The following is a 13,324-nucleotide window of genomic DNA, read 5'->3' as shown; positions in this document are numbered from 1 at the left end:
AGGTGGTGGATTCACCATCCCTGGAGGTTTTTAAAAAGAGATTGGACGTGGCCCTTAGTGCCATGATATAGTAATTGGAGTTGGATCAGGGGTTGGACTTGATGATCTTGGAGGTCTTTTCCAACCCAATCTATTCTATGATTCTATGATTCTATGAATAGAGAACAGAAGACGAGAGCAAGGGTGATGGAGCTAGAAAGGGGTTATTAAGAACGTTGTAAACATAACCACGGGTATTACAGGTCTAATCATCAACAGGACAGAGCAGATGATAGATGTTCTTATTGTAAAAAGAAGGGACATTGGAAAAGGGAGTGCCTGGAGATGAAGAAATGAAGAGGACCGGAGGTTTTTTCCCCAGCAGAACCTCTGGTTACAGCTAAGCTGGGGGGGGGAGGATGTTGAATTCTTGGTTGATACAGGTGTGGCATATTCTGTATTAAATACTTTGGAAGGGAAACTGAGTCATGAGACTATGACTGTGGTAGGCGCTACAGGGGTAAGTGAAACAAGGCCATTTTTTAAACCTTTAAGATTTAAATTGGGCAAGCACTGGGTAACTCATCAATTTCTTTACATGCCAAATTCTCCTAGGCCTTTATTGGGTAGGAATTTATTGGAAAAATTAGAAGCTGAAATTAAATTCTGCAAGGGGGGAGAAATAAAAGTTATAATTCCAGATACTAAATATATCGAGGCAGCTGCTTTCTTTATACAGGAGAATCATGGAGAGATTCCTGCAGAAGTTGAGAATGCTGTCATTCCTTTAGTCTGGGCCAATGAATACCCTGGGAAGTCTAAACAAGCTGAACCAGTAAGCATCACACTCAGAGCAGGAGCAGCCCCGGTAAGGCAAAAGCAATATCCTTTGAAACTAGAAAGCCGAAAGGGCTTAGCACCTATAATTGAAAGGTTTCTTAAATTTGGCTTACTGGTAGAATGTGAATCCAGATTCAATACCCCCATCCTACCGGTGAAAAAGGCTGATGGCAAAAGCTGTCGGTTAGTCCAAGATCTTAGGGCCATCAACAAAATAACCGAGGATATCTATCTGGTGGTAGCCAACCCCTATACCCTATTAACCACATTGACAGAAGATCTAGGGTGGTTCACTGTACTTGATCTTAAAGATGCCTTTTTCTGCATTCCTGTACATAAAGGAAGAGCTTTTTGCCAAGAGCTTTTTGCTTTTGAATGGGAAAATCCTGAGACAGGGAGGAAAACGCAGCTCACCTGGAGAGATCTCCCACAAGGCTTTAAAAACAACCTGACTATATTTGGGAACCAACTCGCAAAAGAACTGGAGGACTGGAGAAGACAGCAGCAAGAAGGAGTTGTCCTGCAGTATGTTGACGACATCTTAATTGCAGCCAAAAGCCGGGACCAATGCATCGAGCTCACTGTAAGTCTCTTGAACTTTTTGGGGCTAAGTGGGTATCGGGTCTCGAGAGAAAAGGCACAGATAGCCAAGGAGATAGTCATCTACCTGGGGCTTGAAATTTATCATGGGCATCGGCGGCTCAGCACAGACCGGAAAGAGGCCATTTGCCATCTCCCAGAGCCCCACACCATACGAGAGATGCAGGCCTTCCTGGGAATGGTAGGATGGTGTCGGCTGTGGATAGCTAACTATGGGTTGCTAGTCAAACCTCTATATGAAGCCCTGAAAACAGCCAAAGAGGGAGTTGTAACATGGACAGATGAGACCAGAGATGTATTTAAATAGCTAAAACAATCCTCGATGTCAGCTCCAGCACTAGGATCACCGGATCTAACTAAACCTTTTGAACTGTTCACACATGAGCAATTGAATGTCGCTCTGGGGTATTATCACAAACTCTGGGAAGCCAACGAAGAGCTGTGGCTTATTTCTCCAAACAGCTGGACAGTGTTAGCCAAGGGTGGCCGGGGTGCCTGCGAGCCGTCGCAGCAACTGTTATCCTGATCGAGGAGGCGCGGAAGCTCGCCCTTGGGCAGCACATCACCGTGTATGTACCCCATGCAGTTCAAGCCATGCTCGAACAGAAGGGAGGCCACTGGCTGTCCCCCAGCAGAATGCTTAAATACCAGGTTGTGTTGCTGGAACAGGACGATGTTACTTTAAAAACAACATCTATTGTAAACCCAGCTATGTTTCTGTCCTCAATGTTAACTGGCAGTGTCCCTGAGCATGACTGTTTACAGACTATAGAGGAAACTTGTTCCAGCAGACCAGATCTGAGAGATGTGCCTCTGGAAAATGCAGACTGGGAACTGTATACAGACGGAAGCAGCTTCATGCGAGATGGTAAGCGCTTCGCAGGGTATGCAGTGACGACCAGAGATGAAGTGATCGAGGCAAAGGCCTTGCCAGCGGATGTGTCATCTCAAAAGGCAGAACTAATCACACTGACAAGAGCCTTGGAACTGAGCGAAGGAAAGAAGGTAAATATCTGGACTGACTCAAAATATGCATTTAGTGTTGTACATGCCCGTGGAGCCATCTGGAAAGAGAGAGGACTACTTAGAGCCCAAGGCAGTGGAGTCAAGCATGCAGACCAAATCCATGCACTCCTGCAGAGTATTTGGAAACCGGAAGAGGTAGCTATTATGCATTGTAGGGCCCACCAGAAGGGGAAAACAATTCCCGAGTTGGGAAATCAGTTTGCTGATCAAGCAGCAAAAGGGGCTGCAGAAAAAGGCATCCTGGTAATAGTACCGCAAAAAGAAATTGATTTAACAAAATACACCCCTAAATATGATGAGAAAGACAATCAGTTAATTAAATCACTGAAAGCTGAAATCAAAGAAGGGGGGTGGGCTGTTACCCCTACTGGACAGGTTGTAGTTCCACCACTGCTCCTTAGAGAAATAGCTCTACAGGAACATGAGGCTACCCACTGGGGAACAGAAAACCTTCTAAAACATCTAAAGAATACAGTAATAGGGACAGGTATGACTGAAGTTGTGCAGTCCTTGCTAAGTAGGTGTGAAATCTGTAAGTTAAACAACCCTGATACAACTAAGAGAGTAGTACTAGGAGTAACAAAGGCTGGAGACCAACCTGGAGATTAATGGCAAATAGATTTTGCTGAGTTACCACCATGGGGGTGGGGTACAAATACATACTTGTGTTGGTTGACACTTTCAGTGGATGGCCTGAAGCATACCCCTGTCGCACTAATGCAGCAAGGGAAGTGGTAAAAGCTTTGCTCAACCACATAATTCCAAGATTTGGGGTTCCTCTAGGAATGTCATCAGATAAAGGAACACATTTTATTGCGACAATAGTGAAAGAAGTATGCCGCATCCTGGGAATTGTCTGGGACCTACATACCCCCTATAGACCTCAGGCTAGTGGCAAAGTTGAGCGAATGAATGGTACTCTGAAAATGCAGATTAGCAAAATTTGTCAAGAAACATCTATGTCGTGGGTTCAAGCTTTGCCACTAGCTCTGCTGAGGATTTGTATCCAGCTGAGGTGGAGGGATAACATAAGTCCATATGAAATACTGTATGGAAGACCATATCAGGCACCACACATACCAAGGGACGTACACGTAAGAGGGTGAGCTGATTTACAAAAATATTTGATTGCTCTAGGCTTTACTTTACAGAAGCTCCAGAAAGTCATCGAGTTATCCAGACCCATAGGACTGGACACTCCTGCTCATCCATTCCAGCCAGGAGATTGGGTCTATGTCAAGTGGTGGAACAGTGACCCCTTGCGAGCCAAGTGGAGAGGACCATACCAAGTCCTGCTGACTTCCCTCACCGCCGTCAAAGTTGCTGGCAGAGAACCCTGGTTTCACTATTCCAGAGTCAAAAGAGCACCAACTCCTGGAACAACCAGCCAATTGGAACCGGACACCGATGAAGAAGATGTGGCACAGACTGTTTTTGCTGTGTATTCTGTTTGTGCTACCGCTAACTATGAACTGAGTTTGGGATCAAAAATTGCATGTGGCCCTAGTCCAAAATGTGTCTAAAATTCTTCGGAAAACTGAATGCTGGATTTGTACACAAGTACCAGCAATTGATGATGATAGTGACTGGTCCTAAGTGGTATTTTACTAAATGAGACAAACTTTGGTAAGTCTATGATACATCTCCTAGGAACCTGGAAGCCAGTTACAGAGGCTTATTATCCAGTGGCCCTAAGTAATGTGATTTCTAATCAAAATGTTGTTCCCTGCATGATTGTAAATGCTACAGGAAAAATCATTCTCCCCCCCTACTGTGATAAAAACAATTCAAAGGAAGGGGTAAATCCAGAAATTGTTACAGGGATGGCACAGTTCCCTTTGAGACTAATTCCTCCCCAGGGTTCAGGATGGTACTGGATCTGTGAAAAGGAGGCCTGGAAAGTTTTGCCCCTTGATAAACATCGAGCCTGCGCCCTAGGGGCGGTAATCCCAAATATAACAATTCTCGACCCAATTGATGAACAGGTTTGGATAAAACCTATCCAAAAAGAGTGAAAAGAATCCTCTTATTGAGTGCCCTACAATTTTCCACAGCATAGTCAGAGCCTTAGTCCCATCTTTAGGAGTAAGCGAATTGGAAAAAGCAATTGTAAACATTTCAGCTGTCATGGAAAACATTCAAGATCCCACTTCAGATGCAATTGAAACCCTAAAAGAACAATTCCAAAGCTTGTCTCGTAGTAATACAAAACCGAATGGCCCTCAATTTCTTGCTAGCCTCACAGGGAGGTGTGTGTAAAGTTATCAACACCAGTTGCTGCTCTTACATAGACCAGACTGGTAGAATTAGTAATGATTTGGCCGCAATTCAAAATCAACCCAAAATCTTGCACCAAATATCTCTGGATGATGTCTCCCTGGGTTTAGGAGATGTCCTCCACAAACTCACTTCATGGTTACCGAATTGGACTTGGATGAGACAACTGTTTATTTTAGTAATGTACATACTTAGTGTTAGTATAATAGCTCACTGCATGTACCGATGTTATAGTTGTTGTAGGTGTAAGTAGTAGAGATTGGACAAGACCTTTGGGTTTTGTCCAGTCTCTAAGGGGGGACTGATGCCTTAAGCCCCTGTTAATTTTTTGTTTTTTCTAATTTTTGTAAGTTTTATAAGTAGTAGAAGTAGATTTTAAAAGCAGTAACCCTCACGCCCTTTCCCTGTAGTACAAGTAGTTTACACATTCCTTAACCCTCTTACCCTATTCCATGCTCCCCATATCAAATCTACCCCTGAATTCAGTGGCAATGTTTAGTGTCTTGTCAAGGCAAGGCCTATACTGTTTAGAGAACACCCATATCTAGGCCTGAACAACAAAACAGAGTCAAGAACTAGGTGACTATGTACCCTTTGTGCTCTGAAGATGGTGAAGATGATGAAGAGGTGGTCTCGAAATGCACCCCTGACACAATTCTCAGGGGGTGGACTTGGGGCAGACCGGACCAAAGGCTACGGGGTGGACACACTTGGGATTGGACGGATGGTATAAAATGTAACATCTCGGGCACAGCTGCGTGTGTGTCTTGTATTGCCTTGGCACAATTAAACCCTTTCCTTATCTCACCCCTAATTAACTGCTCCTGAGTTTTTTTTTCTTTAGTACCAACCGAGCAGGCATCATCTAGGAGTAAGCGAATTAGAAAAAGCAATTGTTAACATTTTGACTGTTATGGAAAACATTCAGGATCATACTTCAGATGCGATTGAAATCTTAAAAGAACAATTCCAGAGTTTGTCTCTTGTAGTAATACAAAACCAAATGGCCCTCAATTTCTTGCTAGCCTCCCAGGGAGGCGTGTGAAAAGTCATCAACACCAGTTGCTGCTCTTACATAGACCAGACTGGTAGGATTAATAATGATTTGGCTGCAATTCAAAACCAAACCAAAATTCTGCATCAAATATCTCTGGATGATGTCTCCCTGGGTTTAGGAGATGTCCTCCACAAACTCACTTTGTGGTTGCTGAGTTGGACTTGGATGAAACAGCTGTTTATTTTAGTGATGTACTTAGTATAATAGCTCACTGCATATACCGATGTTATAGTTGTTGTAGGTGTAAGTAGTAGAGATTGGACAAGACCTTTGGGTTTTGTCCAGTCTCTAAGGGGGGATCTGATGCCTTAAGATTCTTTTATTTTTTTGTTTTTTTCTAATTTTTATAAGCTTTATAAGTAGTTATATAGTAGAAGTAGACTTTAGAAGCAGCAGCTCTTATTCCTTTATCCTTTAGCACAGTATTTTACACATTCCTCAACCCCTACACACCCTTGGGGCCAAGGATCCAAACTGAGCTGCTGTTGGTGCTGATCTTCAACAAGACAACAGCCTTCAAAAAATAAACATGGGCTACATATATATATATATAGATATGAGTGAGATATAGATGTTGCATAAAGAAATGATATGGAATAAGGGGTGGAGAATGTAGTGGGTTGGTTTCTTGGATTTTTTAGGCCTTCCTTAGCAACAGGGTCAGAGATCTAAGGAAGTATTCCATATCATCTCTTTCCGTAACAAAACATATAAAAAGGCGCAGATAAGAGAGTTCGCTCTCTTCTCTCTTCCGGTGGCTGAAGGCAGCAGGTCTCTCCGCAGATGGTCTTGCTTGTATAGGCCAGGGCCTGCTGCTCAGACCTGCTGTTATCTCCGATCTCTCCGAGAGGTGTGGGGGAGTTGGCTGCTGCCTCGCACAGTTCTGCTGTCCCGTTCAGGGAAGTATTTAATTCGTTCAGACCTCTTTCAGGTTTTTTTCTGTGGTTCATTTTTTTTTCCCTCACCTGGGGAGAGCGGGAGGGGGAAGGAGACAGCCTGGACTTGGCAGGAGAGCCAGGCCAAACCGATACAGTATTCTAAACTATTTTACTATCATCCCTCTTCTACATAGGCTGAGCTCTGAGGGCATTAGCTTACTATTTATTATAAAGGAGTTAGCTACATTGCCCAGTGGGCTTGCAATCAGCACATATGCCAAAATAATAGATAGAATAGCACAAACAGTACCTAGACAAATTGGTACTGTCAAAGTCTACAGAAGCATTGGAGAAATCTAATATGGAAAGTACTTGTACAGGGTCTGGCTGAGTGTGGTAGAGTAGAGGAGGGAAGACTCTTGGTCAGGCACGAGTAGTATGACACTGATTATGTGGATGATTATGATTAGTTTTATTGCTAATACAGTATATAACATAAACAGGTCTATGGGGTTGTAATATAAGCATGTTTGGCTAGAAACATACGGGTTTACAGTCTTTGACCTTGCAGAATGCATAATTACAAAGCATCAAAGCACCTATGGGAGCTACTTTGGGATTTTACCTCCATACATGACCAGATTTCACTCTTTTTTTCACACTTTTTTCACACTTTTACTTACCCATCCAAAAGTGGCTGTTTCCCATCTTCAGGCTGGACATACCCTGCAGGCATCCCTGTTAAGGGCAATATCCACACAGAAGCTGCCTGCAACCTCGGGAGACCAGTTTACCCAGGTGGCCCAATCTCCATCAGCATTTCATACCCTTTTGCAGGCAGATGTGTACCAAAGTTGTTTGCAATCATCACAGCTCCCCCGTCTCTGGAAAGTATTCATTATGCAACCGTCCAGACAGTTTCTTCTGCAATTCCCACCTGATGTTCTTAGGAGGAATAACAGTGCCCACCAGAGACAGCAACAGGGAGTGTGTGTGTGTGTAGGATGAATAAGAACACCCAGCTATCTTTTGTTGCTGTTCCATTGGGATGGAGTTCGTATTAGCCCATATGATGCTGTGCTTTGCACTTGTAACTACAATAGTGTTGATAGCACACCATTGTTTTGGCCATTGCTGAGCAGTGCTATCACAGCATCAAGGCTTTCTTTCCAAACCACTCCTCCAAAGTCCAATAGGCAAGGTGTTGGAGGGGACACAGCAGGTCAACCAACATCAGCTGACCAAAATGATGTCCCGTACCATATGATATCATGCTCAATACAACCAAGCTCAATTTTAAAAGGTTACTGATTTTAGGCATTTACTAGAGATAATATTAAAAGGTCTGATTGTTTAAAGATGATTTGTTCAGCAGTCCTTGAAAATCAAGTCCCTCTTAAAATCCTGCATATAAGAATGAGTATATAAAGCCGCTTGCATTAGCTCCTAAATTTATTTGTGCGGGTGGATATTTGAACAGCAGTGTGTACCTCCTAACAAAAGTAATAGCAAGATGAGCAAGTTTGGAAGTCTACGATACTTTTCTTTCTGATGGCAAAACAGGTAAATTACAGAGCTATAGGAAAGATTATTGCTGGTGACTATCTTTATGTTATGTATTTGTGCTCCATCTACTGAGCAGTAATACAATGTGATTTTTCACAACTTCTGCAGGCTTGTCTTCACTCAAGCACTTGTAGTCATTACAGTGGTCTACTTCATCATAGATACACAGCATAATTTTTTGCCTCCTTGGGATACAATTAAACATTTGTGGATATTGAAGATTCTGTTTATCAGTGCATTGTTTTAAGTTTTAAAATTTGGTGGCTGTGCAATTAGTGTAACCAAGTGACAGATGGAGTGCAGCATGATTATAATTCTTGATTTTTTGGAGGCAATTAACAGTGAATGGAGAAGGTGCTAATTACTGTAGCTGGTTGCAATGCACAACCTAATTTCTTGCCTTTGCTAAGCTTGCAGAGGAACCTAGATGTTTTTTTGGAAGTTTGGCAGTGTAAATTCAGTGCTAACTTCAGAGGTGTAGGCAATTTTGTAGCAAATTTGTCCTTGATACCTCTTTGCTCATTGCTCTTCCAACTTCAGGGATAGAAGTATTCTTTTATTACTGTTGACTTTGTAAGAAGCAGTTTTTTGGCCAGCCTGGGATCACTTTTTATGTATTTATTAATGTCTGGAAAGAAACAAAGGCAACCTAGAGAAAAAAGAAGCAGCCATTATTTTTTCTTTCCCATTTATATATTTAGTAGAAATTATGGAGCAGAAAATCATGGGATTGTTGCGTTGGTTTTTGCTGGGATAGAGTTAATTTTCTTCATAGTAGCTGGTATGGTGCCATGTTTTGGATTTATGCTGCCAACAGTGTTGATAACTCAGGGACGTTTTCTTTATTGCTGAGCAGCACTTGCACAACATCAAGGTTTTTTCTGCTTCTCCTATTGCCTTAACAGCAAAGAGGCTGGGGGAAAAAGAAGTTATGAGGGGACACAGCTGTGAAAGCTATGAAAGCTGACTCCAGTTGACCAAAGGGACATTCTGTACCTCAAGGTGTCATGCTTAGCATATAGAACTGGGGGAAGAAGAAGGAAGGCACAGGGGATGTTTGGAGTGATGGTGTTTTTCTTTCCAAGCCACTGTTAGGCATGATGGAGCCCTGCTTTCCTGGGGATGGCTCAACACCTGCTCTTGGGAAGTGGTGAATGAATTCCTTGTTCTGCTTTGCTTGTGCACACAGCTTTTGCTTTACCTATTAAACTGTCTTTATCTCAACCATGGGTTTTCTCACTTTATTCTCCTGATTCTATTCCCTGTCCCTCTGGGAGCAAGCAGCTGTGTGGTGCTTAGTTGTCGGCTAGGGTTAAACCACAAAAATTGTATAATCTAAAATGGAGATGAGGAAGAAGATCTATATTACCTCTTCAACATCAGTAAAACAACCTACCATTGAAGAGAATATCTGATTTTACAATTCCACACCGGAGTAATGTCAGCCACATGTACTCAAGGATACCTAAATCATCAAGGTGGTTTTGGGTAACTTTCCACAACTACTTGTCAAGGCAACTTCCAATAACTTCTGTGAGTAAAATACTGCTGTGGTGACCTTTAATAATAGCTAAAATACAGGGAGAGGCAAAGGGAGTGAATTCCTGGACAAGACTTCGCTCACACCTGAAAGTCATATCAACCCATTCAGTGCAACATTCAGCTTCCATTTGTTTGAATCTGTTCAAATCTGTTCCTTGAAACATTTTTATATTCCTAATCTGTGGTCAAAGTGCCCTTGAAGAGAAAAAGTCATATCAGAAAACAAATTGTTTTGAACCACTTAGGGCCAAATTTACCATTATATGCTTTAAAGATTGGGTAGAGTGCTCCTGTGAAAAGCTGGAGGCTGGAATTTTTGTTAAAGCTGTGGCCTGTTGATATTATGAGAGCTCCCATTGCTTTCTCTGGAATCAATCAGTATTTCTGAGTGTAAGGATAGGTCACTGTGCTTTCTCTGCCAATAACAGTTAAACTAGACATGCTGCTCATTCATAATTTAAGGTAAATGTATTCAGAAGTGTGTCTATCTTCCATCACTCAGCAAATTTTTCTTAAAGTTTTCTAATTTTTTTTGCTTGATTTTAATTTTAAAATCCCAACGTGACTTTTGTGGTTTTAGAAGATAACAAATTACTTCAATCTTGTATACTTATTTTTTTCTCCATACTGAAAGCAAACAGTAGAATTTCTTCTAATGGGAAGCTTGAAATTTGCAAAATGCTATTAGTTTGTTCATGTTATTTCTAAGAAACAAGCTTACTAATCTTATGGATCAAGCAGAGGGCACTGGCTTCCCAAATGCTCATTGAAACAGAAACTATTAATGAAGTAACTTTTTAATTGGGATCAACGAAGGAAAACTGGGGATAGTGGAATATATTTACATGTGTTCCTTTAACTTCTCACCCCTGAGAGAGAAAGGCAGGTGACATTATAGATTTTCCCCACAGATCTCCTGTGCTGCTCTGGAACCACAGGCTGATGCTCACTTTCTCACCCATAGCATTGGATGGAACAGTGGATGATATAACCTCGCTGAACCACTACCCTGTCCTGTTCTTGAAGAGGCCCTGAGACGAAAATCCACTCCTCAGTGAGCTTCAATGTCTGCATGTCTCTTACAGAGCAACCTAATCTCATGTGAATAAGTGAAACCTTTGGCTGCCAGTAAGAAGAACTTGAAAGAAGCATTAATTATTAATAGTAATATTACTTCTTTTTTTTTTTTTGGTAAACAACAAACCAAGTGCAGTTAGTGCTAAAAGAAAAAAATAAACACAAAAAGGTATTTAGTTACAACAATTGTTTCCAGGGAGAAATACCAGAGCACAGATTCTCTTAGAAAGCAAGAAGATGGTGTATTTTAATCAAGATTTCAGCATCAGACCTAAAAGAAGGTTTCTCAACCCCTCAACAAGGGCAAAAAGTGCCTTGCTGACATAGTTACCTTGCCTTTTTTCAGGCAGCAAATAAAATAGTCTGAACAAATACGTCATTTCTCCTCTAAGAGGTTGTATGAGCATCCAAACGCTCAGTTTTATACAGGGCTTACCTGTAGACAACAGTTGTTTTGTGTTAGTGTCATTAGTCATGTGAAAGTGGTACAGCTTCTTGCTGAAGGTGTAGTTGTACTGTTACAGGGCATTTACAGATGCAAAAAGACAGATGTTATACACAGAAGCATCTCTACCCATTCAAGTACAACCAGGTGTGCCAGGTGAAACTGTCCTGGCAAAGATGTCCCATCTCTAATTGATATATCTTTCCTAAACTAAATGAAGAAAGCTGAACTGGAATTCGATCTTCCGATTATGATTGTGTCTCCTCCTTAATAATGGGCTGTGCTTTGGTAGGTCCAAAAAACATCTGCTATGCCTCTGTATTCCTGCTAACAGATGTCATTTGTTAGCAAACACATCAGATAACTTCAGAGAACTTTAGTTATACCAAAGGAACAGGAAGGATACTGCTCCCCACCCACCCACCCTCACTAAAACCAAGCAAAAGAAAAAATCAACCCTCTAGGAGCCAATCCCTATTATATTTTCATAACTCTAGGCTGGAAAATATGTAGGGCAAGGTTTTCTAAAATGTATGCCTGGAGTTAGCCTTTAAGTCAACTTTGCTGACTACTGCATCAGTTCAGTGAGCGCTGTGCATAATGGTCATACTATATAAAAGTCAATAAATAATTACAGCATAATGAAGAGGCCTATTAATGACTTAAATTATAGATGATGTTTTGTGATTCTTAACTGGTGTCTTCGGGGCACCTTTTTTTCTTGTTCTTCTTGGGATTTTGAAGGGTAAAACTTAATGACTCAAACATATGTCTTTAATCTCAAAAGTAATAATCATTCTGCTGTTAATGAAAATCTATTCTGAAATACCTCTTGGAAAAAAAAATCAAGAATTCAATGATTTTGTAGGTCAACTTCAAGAAACATAAATAATCAGAAGTTCAGAATAAAGTAAAAAATGGGCTGACGGAATAGAAGAAAAGATTTTGGACAGGGCTAAGATATTAATATCCAATGTATTTTGGTTTTGTTGGCTGGGCGTGGTGGACACATATTCACATGCAAAAAACTTTATTAACACAATTGCAAGTAGCTGGAACATTAGCCTACAATATTAAAATTGGCAAGAATCTGAACTGGAAAAGATTTAAGCACTGCAGTTTGACATGGCAGTAAAGTTACTGTTCTGGTCCTCTGTTAAGAATCTGTCTGTGATGCAAAGCTCTGATGCAATACAGACTCATTCAGCTAGTTCAAATTTCTTTAAACAATTTTGATAGGTTAACTTGATAGTGGCATGCTTTAGGGCAGTGCTTAAATTGCCTGTCCACCCTGTTCCAGCTCTTTATCATGTCAGGCATTGATTATCCCATTGTAGAGCATAAACACTACACTGTGTGCTAAATCCAGCACAGACCATAAAGATAAAAAACATATCTCTTCCGCAAAATCAGGTGTCCTGACCTTCTCACTGCATCCTCTAACTTGTAGGGACATGTCACCTCAAGCAATTCCCGTGGCCTTCTTGTTATTTTTGGCACTTTGCATGCTCACTGTGTTAATCTCAAAATAATTTAAAAAGATGCTTCTTGCATCTAGTTACTGACAAATTTACTGTCTTTTAGAAAGACTTTAATAAAGATGAAGAGGTGAAAATTTCATTAGTTGATTAAAATCTGTCTCACAAAATCTGGAATATTAAACTTTCATTTGCCTTTGTATTTTAATTAATTTTATTATTTATAACTGAGAAGCACTGCAATTTTTTTTCTAGTCTTGTTTAGTCTGCTGAGAATAGACTTTTATAAATCTGAAAAAAAGACCATGTGCTACTGTTTTGTTTTCTCATTGCTATTGTCACTTCGTTAATAGTAGTTAATTTTAACTCAGCACCAGAAGGTTGCAAACCTCAAACTGAACATGCTCAGTGAGATAATTGATTTTCTCTAGTTTGTTTCTCACTGTGTATTAAGACAAAGCTCCAACTGTCCTACTGCTAAGCCTGACTTCAGGTTGTATTGGTAAGTATATACTTTGTGTTGCCTGTTTTTCAAAAGTGATGGTATCATTGAACGTGA

The sequence above is a fragment of the Lepidothrix coronata genome, unplaced genomic scaffold (genome assembly GCF_001604755.1).
Source record: "Lepidothrix coronata isolate B3197 unplaced genomic scaffold, Lepidothrix_coronata-1.0 Scaffold75, whole genome shotgun sequence".
NCBI classification, from domain to species: domain Eukaryota; kingdom Metazoa; phylum Chordata; class Aves; order Passeriformes; family Pipridae; genus Lepidothrix; species Lepidothrix coronata.
Note: the sequence above shows the minus strand (reverse complement) of the source record.